The following is a 16481-nucleotide window of genomic DNA, read 5'->3' as shown; positions in this document are numbered from 1 at the left end:
GGACCAAACTTCAAGTACAAAAAAAAAAAAAATAAAATATATATATATATATATATATATATATATATATATATATATATATATATATATATATATATATATATATATATATATATATATATATAACGTTATAGACGATTTTGAGCATAAAAACGTCGGAAATACTGTTTTCCCTCATCCCCTCATCCCCATACGATGTCGGGGACTCGTCGGGAAGCGGGGTTTATGGGCAGGGAACACGAAAATGGCCATTTTATCGTATTTGAATAGAGATGATATCTTAAAACAGGGGTTCTCAACCTTTTGCAAGCTGGGTCCTCCTAAACCTGGTTCATTGCAGTTGGGGTCCCTCCCTCCTCCCTGTATCACCCTCTCAAACCCCTCCCCAACTATGCCACCAAAGATAGAATCAGATAGATAGATAGGTAAGTAGATAGATAGTTGCATCTCCTTTGTACTAATAGCTAATGAGTCGTGATTTTTTTTTTCCAGTTCTGTCCTGTGCTCGCTCCCCCTCCCCCCCCGGCAGGAAGCGTCCCCCCCAGTTAAGAACCACTGGCTTAAAAGAAGGCAATCCTAACCTGACAAAATCTATCCTGATCTAACCAAATCTAACCTATCCTGATCTAATCTAACCTGACCTAAGCTAACCTAACCTGACCTGACATAACCTGACCTGAACTAACCTAACGTGACCTAACCTAACCTAATCTAACCTACACACATCACCCAACAAAAATTCCTCGTATAACGGAAACGATGAAAACTTCAAAAGAGTAAGTTTCTCAGTACCCATAGAGGTAATCAAAAGCAATAATCCTCAGTATAGAGCATTATGTTCTTCTGAAGTAGTATTTTTCTGTGAAGTGGGGAGAGAGAGAGAGAGAGAGAGAGAGAGAGAGAGAGAGAGAGAGAGAGAGAGAGAGAGAGAGAGAGAGAGAGAGAGAGAGAGAGAGAAGGAAACGGGAAGATTAGCTTTGGTTTTGTAAAGGTTTAAAATGTGAGAGAGAGAGAGAGAGAGAGAGAGAGAGAGAGAGAGAGAGAGAGAGAGAGAGAGAGAGAGAGAGAGAGAACGGGAAGATTAGCTTTGGTTTTGTAAAGGTTTTAAATGAGAGAGAGAGAGAGAGAGAGAGAGAGAGAGAGAGAGAGAGAGAGAGAGAGAGAGAGAGAGAGAGAGAGAGGAGTACACCCTCAGGTATGTTGAAAGAAAATTTAAGCTCTGTAAATACAGTGCTCAGCCCAGCACCTGTCCAACTATCCAGTCTGGACTATAGTGTTCTAATGATGTTATGAATGTAGCTCAGTATATTGATGCAAGTATTGTTTTATTTCAGGAAAGCAATGTTAAACTATTTTTACTGTCGGTAGAACACTTAGGAGTTGGCCGAGCCCTGTTAGCTACTCTGCCACATCACACAATACATCACATAATACATCAGTTGGATTATTTGGCTCATCAAACTTTGCAGTGCTACGAATGGTTTGGGTTTTAAGTTAATAGTCTTGTTTTTGCATAAATATCACAACCTTTGACAGCACAGCTTTGCGGCGTTGTCGTATAGGTCAAGAGCACCCGAGTGCTTATTACTAGGGTCAGGTAACTCGGGTCACCTTAGGCTTAGGGATCACTCTCACAGGCAGCCACCCATGATGGAAGTAATACCCAAGTGCTCGCGTGTTCTTCACAGCCAGGAGAAACAACTTACCGTATTTGATGGCTCGTAAGACGCATGGGCTTATAAGACGCACCCAGTTTAGGCAGACATTGAAAAATAATAATTCATAAAAAAAAAAGATAAATGATCGGATTTAAGCTCTGGATATGAAGTGAAGGATTTTACCTGACATTTGAAGACTCTCACATGCATTTAGATCATTATTAGATCCCAATATTCTGCATTTAAAAACTTTAATATTTACTAGTAGCCTACCTACCAATCTTGTTGTTAGATGTAAACATGTACCTGGTATATGGCGTCGGCAGTGACTGTGAGAGACTAAAGGGGCAATAGGGTTTGTTCATAAAAATGTTAAAAGACAGGTGCAATTTTAATTACATGGAAGTGTCTTACCTCAAGGAGTAACGGCATCACACTAAAGAACGCAGTGACGCTTGCCCGTGTCACCGGGTTTGGCGCGTAACCGACCGCATATTTGTTTTGGTACATGCAATGCGTGGTGCATGGTCACTTAGGCAAATTCTTCCTGGTGTCATTCTGTGTGAATTACTAGTAAGTATGACCTATTTTATATTGTTACCTTGAAAGAAAAAGTTGTTTTGTGGTGCAGTACCAATCATCACTTTGTTTACGTGTGAGAAGATGTCGGGTTTGATTTTAGATCCTCTGTTGCCATAGACTTACCACTAACCACTGCCTCAGTGCTGAACCTCGGTCTCATAGGACGCAGGCTCATTTCCTGAGACTTTTTTTTTTTTTTCGGAGAAAAGGTGCGTCTTATGGGCCATCAAATACAGTATTTACAACGCGAATTTTTATTTATTTATTTATTTATTTATTTATTTATTTATTTATTTATTTATTATTATTATTATTATTATTATTATTATTATTATTATTATTATTATTATTATTATCATTATTATTATTATATTTTTATTTATTTATTTATTTTGAGAGGGCCAATAGAGGTCCTATCATTGCACCCTTCAGAGCAATAGCTCGAACACCCAAAGCCACCAATGTGAGTGAGATGACAGTGCGACAAATCTGCTCTGTCCTCTATCAAGCTTATGTGACAGTCACCACCAGAACGCCCTGTATTCACATCACCAACCAAGAGGCACAGAGCACCTGTAATGAACCAGGATGATTTTGACAGGCGTGTGCTGAGATTCATAGATGAATCGTCTTGGGATTTTATGAAAGGATAGAAGTCCCTACACTGCACAAGATAAAGGAGGAGCTCAAAGAAAATATCTCATTTAATGGATGCATTTTGTGCCTTTGCAAGATTTTATTGCAGATAGCCTTCAAATATGCAAAGATTGATGGAAGAAAATTTCTCTTGGAAGTAACCCAGGTCAGCTTTTTATGAGAAATGTGGCAGCGCAAGCAGTTCTTTCACAATATCATACAACTTGACAAGTCCTGGGTGAACCAGAATTACACAGCAGGAGAATGCTGGATTGACAACATTCCCGCAAATGACTGAGTACAGCCACCTACTGGAAAAGGAAGTCATCTCATCATTCTGCATGCAGGAACCAGAAAGGCCTTCGTCAGCAATGCAAAATAAGTTTTCTGAGTGAAAAAAAACGATGGTGATTATCATCACCAGATGGATGCTACTATCTTCAGGGATCAACTGTTACCAAAAATTGCACCAAATTTGATCATTGTAATGGACAACATCCCCTACCATTCCACACTCCTGGAGAAAGTGCCAAACACATGGAGAAAAGCAAACATAGGTAATGGATTGGCTAATCAAGAAAGGAGTTACACCCAGTCCTGACTTATTCAAGGTGCAGCTGTATGAGTTTGCCAAGAAGTATGTGATTGACATGATTGCTCAAGATGAAGGGCACAGAGTTGTGAGGCTGCCACCTTATCATCGTCAATATAACCCTAATGAACTTGGGCTCAAGTGAAGACTTATATTGCAAAAAACAACACATTTAGAATGGCTGACTGAAACTTATTGTTGAAGAAGGCTGGAGTCACCTTACCCCAGGAAACTGGACACAAACTGTGCAACATACAGAAAATCTTCAAGAAAAGGATGCAGAGCAAGACAGCCATAAAAAAATTTCATAGACTCTTTCACAATCAACATTAGTGAATGTTCCGATGATAAACTCAGAAAAATAGATCAGATAGAGAATTGGGCCTACAGAAGAAACATGTTAAAAAAAAATGCACCTTGGCTTTTAACTCTAAGGTGGTGTGGAAAAGAAGTTGAAACATGAACAAATAAATTATACAGAAATGTCTGGTTCACAAAAAGTCATATAATACTGAGAGAGAGAGAGAGAGAGAGAGAGAGAGAGAGAGAGAGAGAGAGAGAGAGAGAGAGAGAGAGAGAGAGAGAGAGAGAGGTGGGGGGGTGAAGTGATGAGGTAGGAGGGTTAAACTGATAAATGGTTCTGTAGAGACATGGTAGTGCAGCTCACAGGGAATTCCTCTACTTGGCCAATGCACAAGTGTTCTTCCAGCAGTAAAAAGTAGTCAGTAGTCAGTTCCTAAAGTTGTATCTTTAGTGGCTGGCTGGCCCCACTTTGTATAATTTGGCACATCTTGATTCAAGGTAAGTATATTTTGTGCCTCTGCCTCACTTGCATTTTGATTTTGTGAAATTGATATTACTGATTGAAAGGTAAGTCAACACTCGTATGGCGTGTTCTCTCTCTCTCTCTCTCTCTCTCTCTCTCTCTCTCTCTCTCTCTCTCTCTCTCTCTCTCTCTCTCTCTCTCTCTCTCTCTCTCTCTCTCTCTCTCTCTCTCTCTCTCTCTCTCTCTCTCTCTCTCTCTCTCTCTCTCTCTCTTTTTTCCTCACAGAATTAAATTAGTAGTGTAATGTTGCACCAGATAATTATTTAACCACTTCTCTTCCAGGGCAGTCATGGTGCCAGTACTAAGATGGGCCAGAAATTCATCTGTGGGATCTCTAAGCAACTGTAATGAGGCAGCAGTAGTGGGAAGGTGTGTGACTTGGCACTCACCACACCACAAGACACACCACAATAGTTGGAGTGCCGGGCATGGTAAGGCAGATGAGCAAGCCTTTTACTGTGTATCCCCTGTTCACCTGGCAACAAGTAGGTGTGGGATGTAAGCTGAGGGGTTGTGGCCTAGCTGTCCTGGTGTGTGGTGTGTGAGTGGTCTCAGCCCTACCTGAAGACTGGTCACTATGAGCTCTGAGCTCCTTCTGGAAGGGAACGGCTGGCTGGGTGACCACCAGACCACCATAGGTGAATGACACCACACACCTTTAGGCTGAGACTTTTAGACCAGTGCGTCATACCACATTTTTAATATTTTATTAAGACAGGCTAAATCTTTGGCTTCACGGATTTTAATGTACTCCATTAGTACATTAGTACATACTAATGGAGGGTTCATCAAAATGTGTGTGTGTGTGTGTGTGTGTGTGTGTGTGTGTGTGTGTGTGTGTGTGTGTGTGTGTGTGTTGCCTGTGATAGTCTGGCTGAGCCATCATCCCCCAGACCTAATCACAGGGTGGGCAGAGGTGGGAGACTGTTTATGGTCTGCCAGTGTACTTGGTGGCTTGCCTCTTCACCTCAGTGACATGACAGGTGTTGTGTACTTGGTGTTACGTGGTGTGAGACAAGACACAGGTTTGTGATGGATAAGGAATGTGAGTGTTTGTGGAACATGCATAGTGAAGTACATCAAAACAAACAAGCACAACAGAGTGCTTGTGATTGAAGTCTAAAAAAAAAAGGACTGAAAAAAAAAAAAACTTCATTGTAGTCACCATATTTGTCGTAATATTCCTTTGAAGACCAGGTGATGTCCCTGCATGGATCAGGCATCCCAGTCAGGCAAAATGACATGGCATTCAAGACTGACCTTATGTTGGCTTTTAGTTTATAAATATTTATTCTTTCACCAGTCTTGCTATTTTTTTTCTGGTAGTTTTCAACCTATTTGGAATTCATCTGCATGTTTTTCCCACAAATCATATTTTTTTATATATTTTACCCCCTCAACCCCCATCCATTCAGAAACTCTTGTTTTGCAATAAAAATGAAAAGCAGATTAATACAAATCAGAAATATACCAGAAAAAATAGTTTTGTCCTCACAAATAAGTACCACATCAGCAATGCTCGCTCTGTAGCAGCACTAGCAGGTCTTCATTAGCTCTCAGGTGATCTGTTTTACTGATCACACCCATCACAGGATCAAGGAAAGGCAATTCTTTTTCTGATTTTTATTGATGAAGTAAGCATGACCATAAGAACTGCAAACAAGTTCTCGGTCTCAATTTTTTTTTATAAAATAACATTATTATTATTATCACTGGTATAAAACACTTCCAGCATATTACAGTATTCATAAACAACCCATGCAATCAACTTGGCACTATGACATTAAATTTTTACTACAAAATTAAGACATTTACCTCAGTCATCTTCCTGACTGTCTTTGTGTGGCTTCTTCCACTGTGTGAGTGATGCCCGCGGACAATCATTGGGTAAACCACACTCCACTAACAAGTGAGCATCGCCTTGAGGCTTTAAGTAGAATTGAGTAGTGATACTTATGTATATTATGTGTGTTTTCATGCAAGTAGGAAACTATTGAACATTTCACTTATGATTGCAGAGGAATAATGATGTGAGGCATATACACTTTATGTACAGTAGCATGGCTCTCCTAAATTGTGTAACAATTTAACATTAAATTAACATAAGTATGTACCTTAAAACTATTATTGGCACATAATAAGTATTTTGTTACACTGGCTCCTTGGTGGGGATGCTCCGGTCTACGTTATGCATCACCTAACAGCAATACTAAACTATGTATTGGCCTTTCCATATTAGTCCTGTTGGCCTTTATGCATTTTCCTTGGTTGTCAAGATTACAGTCTGACACCAGGACCTTAACCTTTCTTACTAGGCCATCATGATGAAGATATGTTTCTGTTATTCTTCCCAGTTTCCACTGGTTCCTTGCTACAAGAGGAGGCAGTAGGCATCTCCCAAAACAATAATTACTCCCAGTGAGGTCTAAAGCACTGAATCAGGGGGTGCTGTGAACTTATCATTAAACCCACCTGTGACCTCACTGAATGTTGCCCTTTGTGTCTCACAACACAAGGAGGCAGTCACATCCTGCCTTCTAAAGACCACTCTCTTCCTTCACACAAAACTACAAGCACAAAACACACACACCCTTCATTCAAAATTAAAAAATTATCATGGCAACTCCTACACCAGCCTCGGAGTCCCCATTTGGGGAGGGGACTGCAAATGTCCCCAGGTTGGACTGCTCTTCTAGTATCAATCCTAGGTATCTTGACACCCCCACAACTTTTTTTCATTAACTTTTGCAACATTCATGGTCTTAGATCTAATTTTCAATATATAGAACACCACCTCTCCTCCACTAAACTTCATCTTTTCCTCACTGAAAGACAGGTGTCTGAGACAACTGACAGTAGCCCCTTTTCTGTTCCTTCCCGCTTTCTCTATCCTCATTTTCAATCCAAAGCTGGATGTTGCATTTATGTGCACAACAACTTAACCTGCTCTCATGCCCACACTCTTGGGTCATACAAGTTTTCCACCATTTGGCTATGACTACAAAGTCACTCTCAAACTAAATTTATCTTTGCTCTATACCTCTCACCTAACTCCTCTGACTATAAGAAATTTGTTGACTACTTAACTTCCAAAGTGGAGCACATTCTGACTCGCTTCCTTTTTGTGGAGATCTCCATTCTTGGAGACTTCAGTGTTCACCACCAGCTTTGGCTTTCCTCTCCCTTCACTGACCATCCTGGTGAACTAGCCAAAAAGAATAAATGGGGAGGAGGTGTGATGCTTCTAGTTAGGAAGGATTTATTAGTGGAATCTGTCACATATGGGATGGAGGAGGCAGAAGTATTGAAAATAAGCTTAAGACAGAATATTGGAAGATACCATAATGTTGTGGTGACTTATGTTCCCTCCTATTCTAACTCTTGGAGAGAGGATGAATATAAGAAAATGCTTGAAGACACAAGGACATATTTGGCAGAGCTGCTTGAGGAAAATGTTGATATACTCCTAAGAACATAAGAACATAAAAAATAATGGAGGCTGCAAGAAGCGACCAGGCTTACATGTAGCAGTCCCTGTATGAAATATACTTACCTATTTCCATCTATTATCCCCATTCATAAACCCATCTAATCTTCTTTTAAAGCTTCCTAATGTCTTAGCACTAACAACATGATTACTGAGTCTGTTCCACTCATCTACCACTCTATTTGAGAACCAATTTCTTCCTATCTCCTTCCTAAACCTAAATTTTTAAAGCTTGAACCCATTATTTCTTGTTCTATCCTTGTTGCTGATCCTAAGAATTTTGCTTATATCCCCCCTTGTTATAACCCTTATACCACTTAAAGACTTCTATCAGGTCCCCTCCTACATCTCTCTAAAGAATGTAGATTTAACAGCTTCAATCTTGCCTTGTAAGGAATACTCCTAATCCCCTGTATCCTTTTAGTCATTCTCCTCTGTACTGATTTTAATAGGCCTATATCTTTCCTGTAATGTGGGGACCAGAACTGCACAGCGTAGTCTAGATGAGGTCTGACCAGCGCCAAATATAACCTTAATATTACTTCCAGCCTTCTACTTTTAACACTCCTAAAAATGAATTCTAGTACCCTATTTGCCCTGTTTCTGGCCTCTATGCATTGTTTTCCTAGACAGAGTTCAGAGCTAACTATAACTCCCAAATCTTTCTCGTACCCTGTACCTACCACAGTTTTGTTGTTTAATATGTACCTACTGTGTGGGTTTCCTCTACCTACACTAAGTACTTTGTATTTGTTGATATTAAATTGCATTTGCCATCTGTCCGTCCATTCATTCATTCTATCTAAATCTGCCTGCAAGGTGATGGCATCCGATTCTGACTTAATCTACTTATCTTTGTGTCATCCACAAATTTACTAACATCACTACTAATTCCACTATCCAAGTCATTGATATATATTAGAAGTAACAATGGCCCTAATACTGATCCTTGTGGCACCCCACTAAGTACATGACCCCACTCAGATTTAGAGCCGTTTATTACAACTCTTTGTCGCCTGTCACTAAGCCATGACCTTATCCAGCCTAAGACCTTCCCATCTATCCCGTGTGCCCTAACCTTTCTCAGGAGCCTTTGATGGGGTACCTTGTCAAATGCTTTACTAAAGTCCAGATATAAGATATGATAACTATCACCATTATCTACTGCCTCATACACTTTATTGTAAAAACTAAACAAGTATGTCAGGCAAGACTTTCCCTTCATGAAGCCATGCTGTAACTGATTTATCAAGTTATGTTTGTCTATATGTTCCCTAATGTTCCTCACTATTATTGACTCCAATATTTTACCTATAATTAAGTGCTAAAGTTTTATCTCCTTTCTTAAAGATGGGTACTACATTAGCCTGCCTCCACATTACTGCTACCTCACCTGACTCAAGTGATTTCCTAGAGACAGAAACTAACAGCTCACTAATAACCTCCTTGCATTCCTTAAGTACTCTGGGATATATTTCATCTGGTCCTGGTGTCTTAAACTTTTTTAGCCTATCTATCTCTTGTTCCACTATCTCCTTATTTATGGAAATATCTGTCAGCTCATTCTCATCTGCTCTAAATCTGCTCTGATCTGCTCTCCTGTTGGGGGACTTTAACTGTAAAGAGATATCTTGGGAGAATTGGACCACAGAAGGCAGTGAGTCATCATGGGGGAACAAGCTACTAGACCTGGCTATTGAAAATTTCCTGACACAGTGGGTTACAGATGACACAAGATTTAGGGGAAATGAAGCACCTTCAAGTCTCGATTTAATTTTCACCAAGGAACAAGAAATAGTAGACCTTAAATACATAAACCTAATGGGAAAAAGTGATCATGTGCTGATTCAGTTCACAGTTATGGATAATAACCTCAGTATAAGGAAAGAGGACCACAGAATAGAATGGCTAAACTACAGCAAGACTAACTTTGGACAACTTAGGAAGTATTTCAATGAAGTGAATTGGAACATAGTTATTCAAAAGGAGGACATAGAGGAAAAGTGGACAGCTTTCCTGGACATTTATAATAAGGGAGTAGAGAAATGGGTACCCAAAAGATCAACAGAGAACCTTTTCAAAAAGGATTGGTACAATAGGAGATGTGCAACAGCTAGATTGGAGAGAGAAAAAGCATGGAACAAGTGGAGGAAAAAAGAGACTGGACCTGTGGAACAATTATATAAGGAAGAGAAACGAATATGTCAAAACTCACAGAGATAAGCAGAAAAAAAATTTTGAAAAGAATGTTGTGGAGAAATGTTAAGGCCAACCAGAATTATTTTATAAATTCATCAGTGGAAAATTAAAGAGTAAAGATGAAATAAGCATGGTAAAAGCTGAAGAAGAGACATTGGATGACCCAGAAGAGGTACCTGAAGTATTTAACAGATACTTCCGCTCTGTGTTTACTAAGGAAAATTATTTCAGAGGTGAGAGGGCAACGTTAGAAAAAGGGACTGACCTAAAAGGAGATTAAAACATCAGTAGAAGAAGTAAAAAATATGTTGGAAGACCTGGATGTAAGGAAAGCAATGGGTCGTGATGGTGTATCGAGTTGGATTTTAAAAGAATGTAGCCCACAATTAGTCTCAGTGCAGCACAATATAATTAGCACCACCATGGTAAAAGGGAGAGTACCCATAGATTGGAAACAGGCGGATATTACCCCAATTCACAAGACCGGAAGTAAAGAAGATCCATTAAATTATAGACCTGTATCGCTCACAAGTATGGTGGCGAAGATTTGTGAAAAGATCATCAAGAACAGATGGGTGAAATACCTAGAAGACAATAAGGTGATAACAGAGAAACAGTTTGGCTTCAGAAAAGGAAGATCTTGTGTTACGAATTTCATAAGTTTCTATTCAAGAGTAATAGATATAGTGCATGAGAGAGATGGATGGGCCGACTGCTTATACTTAGATCTGAGAAAAGCATTTGATAAAGTTCCACACAGAAGACTAATGTGGAAATTGGAAAAAATTGGAGGACGCGGTGGATCACTGTTAAAGTGGATGACTGACTTTTTGACAAACAGAGAAATGAGGACAGTAATCAAAGGCAGCAGGTCAAACTGGAGAACGGTAATAAGTGGAGTCCCGCAAGGTTCAGTACTTGCACCTATGATGTTCACAGTTTATGTAAATGATATGACAGATGGTGTAGAAAGTTACAAGAACCTTTTCGCTGATGACGCTAAGATTATAAGGAAAGTAACAAATGAAGAGGACTGCAATGCTTTAAATCAGGACTTAATTAAGATTATAATATATATATATATATATATATATATATATATATATATATATATATATATATATATATATATATATATATATATATATATATATATATATATATATATATATATATATATATATATATATATATATATATATATATATATATATATATATATATATATATATAGTCGCAATCCCAGTTATCTTTCTAAGAAAGTGGACGGTACACTGAACCCAGAAAGTTTTAAAGGATTTTCAATACCTACCCGACCTATCCGAAATCGTCGCTTCGTCGAAATCGTCGAAATCGTCTAATAGATGGGGCGCAAGACAAGGCATCAGCAATTATGTTCTCACTATCTCTTACATGGTGAATTTCTAGGTCATAATCCTGTAAGACCAGACACCACCTCATCAGCCTTTGGTATTTTTTCATTCTATTCAGGAAAATCAGGGGGATTGTGGCCAGTGAAGACCTGTACAGGCTGCTTTGCCCCTTTGACATATACTTCAAAAGGACTCAAACTCAGCAGAAGTCCCAAAGCCTCTTTCTTAATAGTGCTGTAAGCCCTCTGATACGGTAGCAGCTTCTTAGAATAATAGCCTATGGGATGTTCAACTCCCTCATGATCTTGCATCAACCCTCTAAGCGCGGGCTAGATTTTGCCGCGCCCAGCCTGCCATGCGGGCATATTCACTCAAAAACACACCTCACTTCAACCTCAAGTATCTTCTTTCTTACTGAGCTAACGTTGCTGAGTGAGGTATCATTGTAAAGTCCTTTTCCTTAGCTGTCCTTTGATGTTAATTTGAACACCATATAAGCATTGGTAGAACGAGTACAGAGTTATGAATTAGGAACTATGAAAACATATTATTATAGACAGATACCCACCTCTATTGTTCTTATTTTCTATTATTTAGCAATAAAAAGCATCACTTTTTTACAGCGTCTGTGTACCATACCCATATAAAGCTCAAACTTTGTATCATTGTAAAAATCTATGGTTAGCATTACTCGCTAAACTTAGCAATGAACCAAAATCCATGCTAGAATGCTGTACTTGCATTGTGCAACAAAAGGAATGATAAAAAAAAAAAAGATTACTATTATTTTTGAGATTACAAAGGGTAACTTTTACGGTTCGCTACATACTTATTGTTGTGCCTCTCGCTGCATTGTACACACTTGCTCAGGCGTTGCTAGACTGCTCCCTCCACGCCGAACGGCCACTGTATGACGCATAACATTTGCATTGCATTTTTCTGCATCCAGCGTTTATTTATCATATCTATCACAAATATATACAGATAACATCAACATGCATGTTAGAATGAAAAAAAAAAAAATGTTAGGATCAGGCGTATCAGTGGTGGTGGTCTCTGTAGCGGGGTCCACACTTGTGGCGGAGCTGACTGGTGAGGGCGATAAGGCAGTCCTGACAGAGCGTATATTTCTGACATGGCGTAGATCTTCATGTATGTTAGAATGATAAGAAATCAAAACAGGAAACTAAACTTGTAACTTTACCCTTGCATTTTTCTTACGTTTGACACATTTGACAGTTCTTTTCTAGAAAAAGAAGTCCTTCCTCAACAAGAAACAAAACCTGTAACTTTACTGCATTTTTCTTACACCTACTTCATTTTACAGTTCCTTTATGGAAAAAAAATATTCCAGACAAGAAACTAAATATGTAACGGCACAGTGAAAAATATTACATCCAAACAAGAAACTAAACACGTAACTTCACAGGAGGAAAAAGTACTTCCAAGTGAGAAACTAAACATGTAACTTCAAAGAAAAAAAAAAAAAAACACTTCCAAACAAGAAACCAAACACATAACATCATATGAAAAAAAACTTCTGCACAAGAAAATAAATGTCATATATAAAAAATGCTAAACAAAAGAAAATCACACTTGCATATTTCTTACAATTGATGCATTTTACAGTTTTTATTACTGTCATTTTTATCAGTATTTCTTGAAAGTATGGTACTCCCAGAAGCAAGGCACAATGCAGAGGCACGTTACACTCATGACACTTGTAGCTGGTTTGTTTCCTCACTTTTGGCTTAGGTGATGAATGGCTGCACACAACAACGCCTCACGCCTATGTTCCTGGAACTAGTAGAAAGGAAAGGCTCTATATAGTGCCTATTCAGGTAGTCACGTGCTTCAAGTCGGTCAGGAAGTGCATCTGAATGTCATCTTGGAGCCTGACCAGTCACCTGGCCAAACTTCTCAAGCAGCTGAGTGATGACAGTCCGACTGAACTGTCTCGGAGAAGGCTGAGATCGCTCACCGACCTGTGTCTTGAACAGTATGTATGCATTGAGCAAACACATGTCGGTGATGTGGAGAAAAGATTTCTTGTACCATTTACAGCACTTTCTGAGACAGTCGATGAATCCAGTCAGCATATCGGACTTATCAACCAACCTCATGTTGATATTGTAGTCGATGACTGCATCAGGCTTCATTATCTTCTCGCCTGTTTTAAAGTTGACTTTACCAGAATCTTCCAAGTGCTCCACACGCCCAGTAGTAAGCATATTGACGGGCTTTTTATCATGCCATCTAATAGCCAACATCTTCCCAGACTTTCTGAGCTGCACTTCTCCTTGACGACTCAGGAAACATGGGCCAGTGTTTTCTGTTTTGTCTGACGGTGCCGACAGTGCCCACCCCATGCACTTTCAGGTACTTGGTGAGAACAGGAGATGTGTAATAGTTGTCCATATAAAGAACATGATTCTCACCAAAGTACCTCTCCAGTAGTACCTTTACAACTGACCCTGAGAAGAGGAGTGGGTCAGTCTTCTTGATGTCAACTTCGCTTGCCGAATATATGACGAAGTCCAAAATACATCCTGTTTCGCAGTCACATAGCACAAAATATTTTATTCCAAAGCGGTGTCGCTTGCTGGGAATGTACTGCTTGAAGGATATATGCCCTCTGAACAGCACCAGAGATTCGTCAAGTACCACTTTTTGCATTGGTTTGAAAAATGCATGGAACTTCTCTTTGATGTTGTTCATCATCTCTCTGATTTTTAATAGCAGGTCAGTGTCGGAGGGATACATATTATCATCAAAGTGAAGATAACTATAAATGGCCCTGAATTGGTCCCTTGACATATATTTTCCAAAGATTGGAGTGTAAATTATGTCCTCGTGGGACCAATAGTCATCTAGGTCATGCTTTTGCACGTGAGGCATGAGCAACATCAAGGCCAGGAAAACATATATCTCACGCACAGAAAGCGGGATCTACTGGATCATTTTTGCAGATAATACTGTGTCAGATGTAGTACACCATTCATGATAACGGTTGCTTTCCTCACATATTTGCTGAAGTACGCTTTCATCCAAGAAAGCCACAAAGTATTCCACGTAATCGTGGCCTGCATGCACTGGGAAGGCAGGCTGTATCCCTGCATTTGTCATGTCGAATGCTAGACTGTCTGGTATAAAATTACTGCTATCATTCCACACAAATACATCACAGGAATGTGTGGCGGGTGGGGCTGTAGTAGCTTGAGTAGCGGTGGAGGTGGTGACGCCAGAGCTGCTGGTGGTGGTGGTGAGGGAGCCTGTTACCTTTTTTATACGCTTTCTTCCTTGTCCACTTTGCACACTCCTTTTCTTTTCAAGAACATCTGAGGAAAAGCTGGCTGGTTGTTTTTTTTTTTTTTTGTGTTTCAATGATAAAGAGGCTGTGGCAGCAGTAGAATCAGGCTTATCTGTGGTGGTGGTTGCAATAACAGGGTCCGCAATAGTTGAGGCGGTGGTGAGTGGTGCGGGCGGTAAGACAGTCGTGACACGGTGTAGTTTATCGTTCCCGTTACCACATGTTATATGCTTCACGCGCTTTACCCTTATTGTTTTAGCAGGTTTTAGGTCCACGATGATCCAGAGGAAGACGAATCTGGGCTTTGAGAGCGAGAAGGGAAAGGGGGATGTGGTGCACTGTGCAACATTAGCACCACTGACAGATGGAGGTTGTGAGTCTGAAGCGATTCGTCTTTTTTCTCCCTTGCCATAGAATCGACCTTTATTTTATGAGAAGTTCTTTCCCCTATCCCTTGTGAAAATGTTGAGGAACATCACTAGAAGCACTGCTTTCATTGACAAAGCTATATCCATCACTACTGCTACAGTAACTTACTGCGGTATTGCTTTCACTACCAAGGATTGTACTTGTGACAGTTTTATCTAACTCTGCTTCAATTTCGTTTTCTTACAAGCCTTTCCTGATGTTTTTTATTGGTGTTGAGGTCAAAGGGCCCCCATCTTGAGGATGGATTTGACTGGAAGGGTGAGTGGAGCCTTCACTGCCTTCACTGGTGAAATATCTCAAAGAATTTTGATCACCTCAGGGCTTCCCTCCACTTTCACTATGCTTTCACTGGTGAAATGCTCAAAGCCCTCATCCTTCTGTGACTCCTCTGGTATCTGTGCATTCATATTCTCCACATACTTCACCAGGTCCTTTTGGGCGGCCACTGCTCCCACTGGCTTTGGCCTTCCCTTCAGACACTGGTGCTTCCTGTGTTCACTTCCCCCACATCCAAGGCACTTAACTGCATCTTCATCACCACTACCCTTCCTGCAGTAAGTAGTGCTTCCCTTCCCAGTCCAGTGTGGCATAAGCCTCAGGTTGTGGTTGTGTGGCAGGGGTATGTTGTAACTGGGGGAAAAATTATAGTTGTTATGGCGGGGCTGGTTTGGCCTGTGGAATGATCTTGAGCTCATCTGGTGGTCATTTCTATATCTCTGATGATCATCACTTTTAATAAAGAAAGACTTTCACCCTCCATGGTATTCACCTCTACTCAGGCCATGGGCTTCACAGTAATTGTCAGCCCTGCATCCAGCTTCCATTACATCTCTCATGTCATGTGATATGAGCTCATTATTTTAAACTGGGGGCACCTGGTCCATAAATTGTTCCATCAGCAGAACTCCTTTCATTTCCTCGATTATAATGACATTATCGGCCTTCATCCATCGTTCCTCTCGAGCCATCTTGAGATAAGTGGCACCTGGGTGTTTTCTAACTCTGCAGAACCTTTCCCGGTGCACTCCCGGACTTACACGGGTTGATCCCAATACCGCTTCCTTTTATCACTTTATAATCATTCACCTCTTCCTTCACTCAAACTCGCATGTCTCCCTGGCCTTTCCTTCAAATTTAGACTGTACCAGTAATGCCCACTCATCTTCATCCCATCTCCTCAATTTGCAGTTTTTTTTTCAAACCGAAGGAAGAAATCTTCATCCTTCCCTTCCACAGATTTAGGCACATAGATTACACTTCTCTCTACATCCCCGTTTCCTTGTGCACCGTTTCCTGCCCTGGCCTCTTAATTTAATTCCTTTTCCTGCCCTTATTTTTTTCTATTTCCACCTCCTGCATCTGCTGCCTCTGTATTTGCAATTGAAGTTT

The 16481-nt window shown here is 40.1% G+C and overlaps 1 long non-coding RNA gene across 8 annotated transcripts in view; it reads left to right on the top strand.

Moving 5' to 3' along the window:
* The window catches only part of LOC135100480 (uncharacterized), a 61562-nt gene that overhangs the window by 1309 nt on the left and 43772 nt on the right, over nt 1–16481 (top strand). For 6 of the 8 annotated variants that reach the window (XR_010268730.1, XR_010268726.1, XR_010268727.1 and 3 more), the window contains exons 2-3: nt 493–776; nt 4577–4725. This is a non-coding gene — a long non-coding RNA (uncharacterized LOC135100480). Of the gene's footprint in view, nt 1–492; nt 777–1985; nt 2232–4576; nt 4726–16481 lie in introns of those variants that run through there. The other 2 variants (XR_010268729.1, XR_010268725.1) reach the window with 2 other exon arrangements.

The sequence above is a fragment of the Scylla paramamosain genome, chromosome 5, assembly GCF_035594125.1.
Source record: "Scylla paramamosain isolate STU-SP2022 chromosome 5, ASM3559412v1, whole genome shotgun sequence".
NCBI lineage: Eukaryota > Metazoa > Arthropoda > Malacostraca > Decapoda > Portunidae > Scylla > Scylla paramamosain.
The sequence above is the reverse complement of the archived record's forward strand: the minus strand, read 5'-3'. Positions and strand labels throughout refer to the sequence as shown.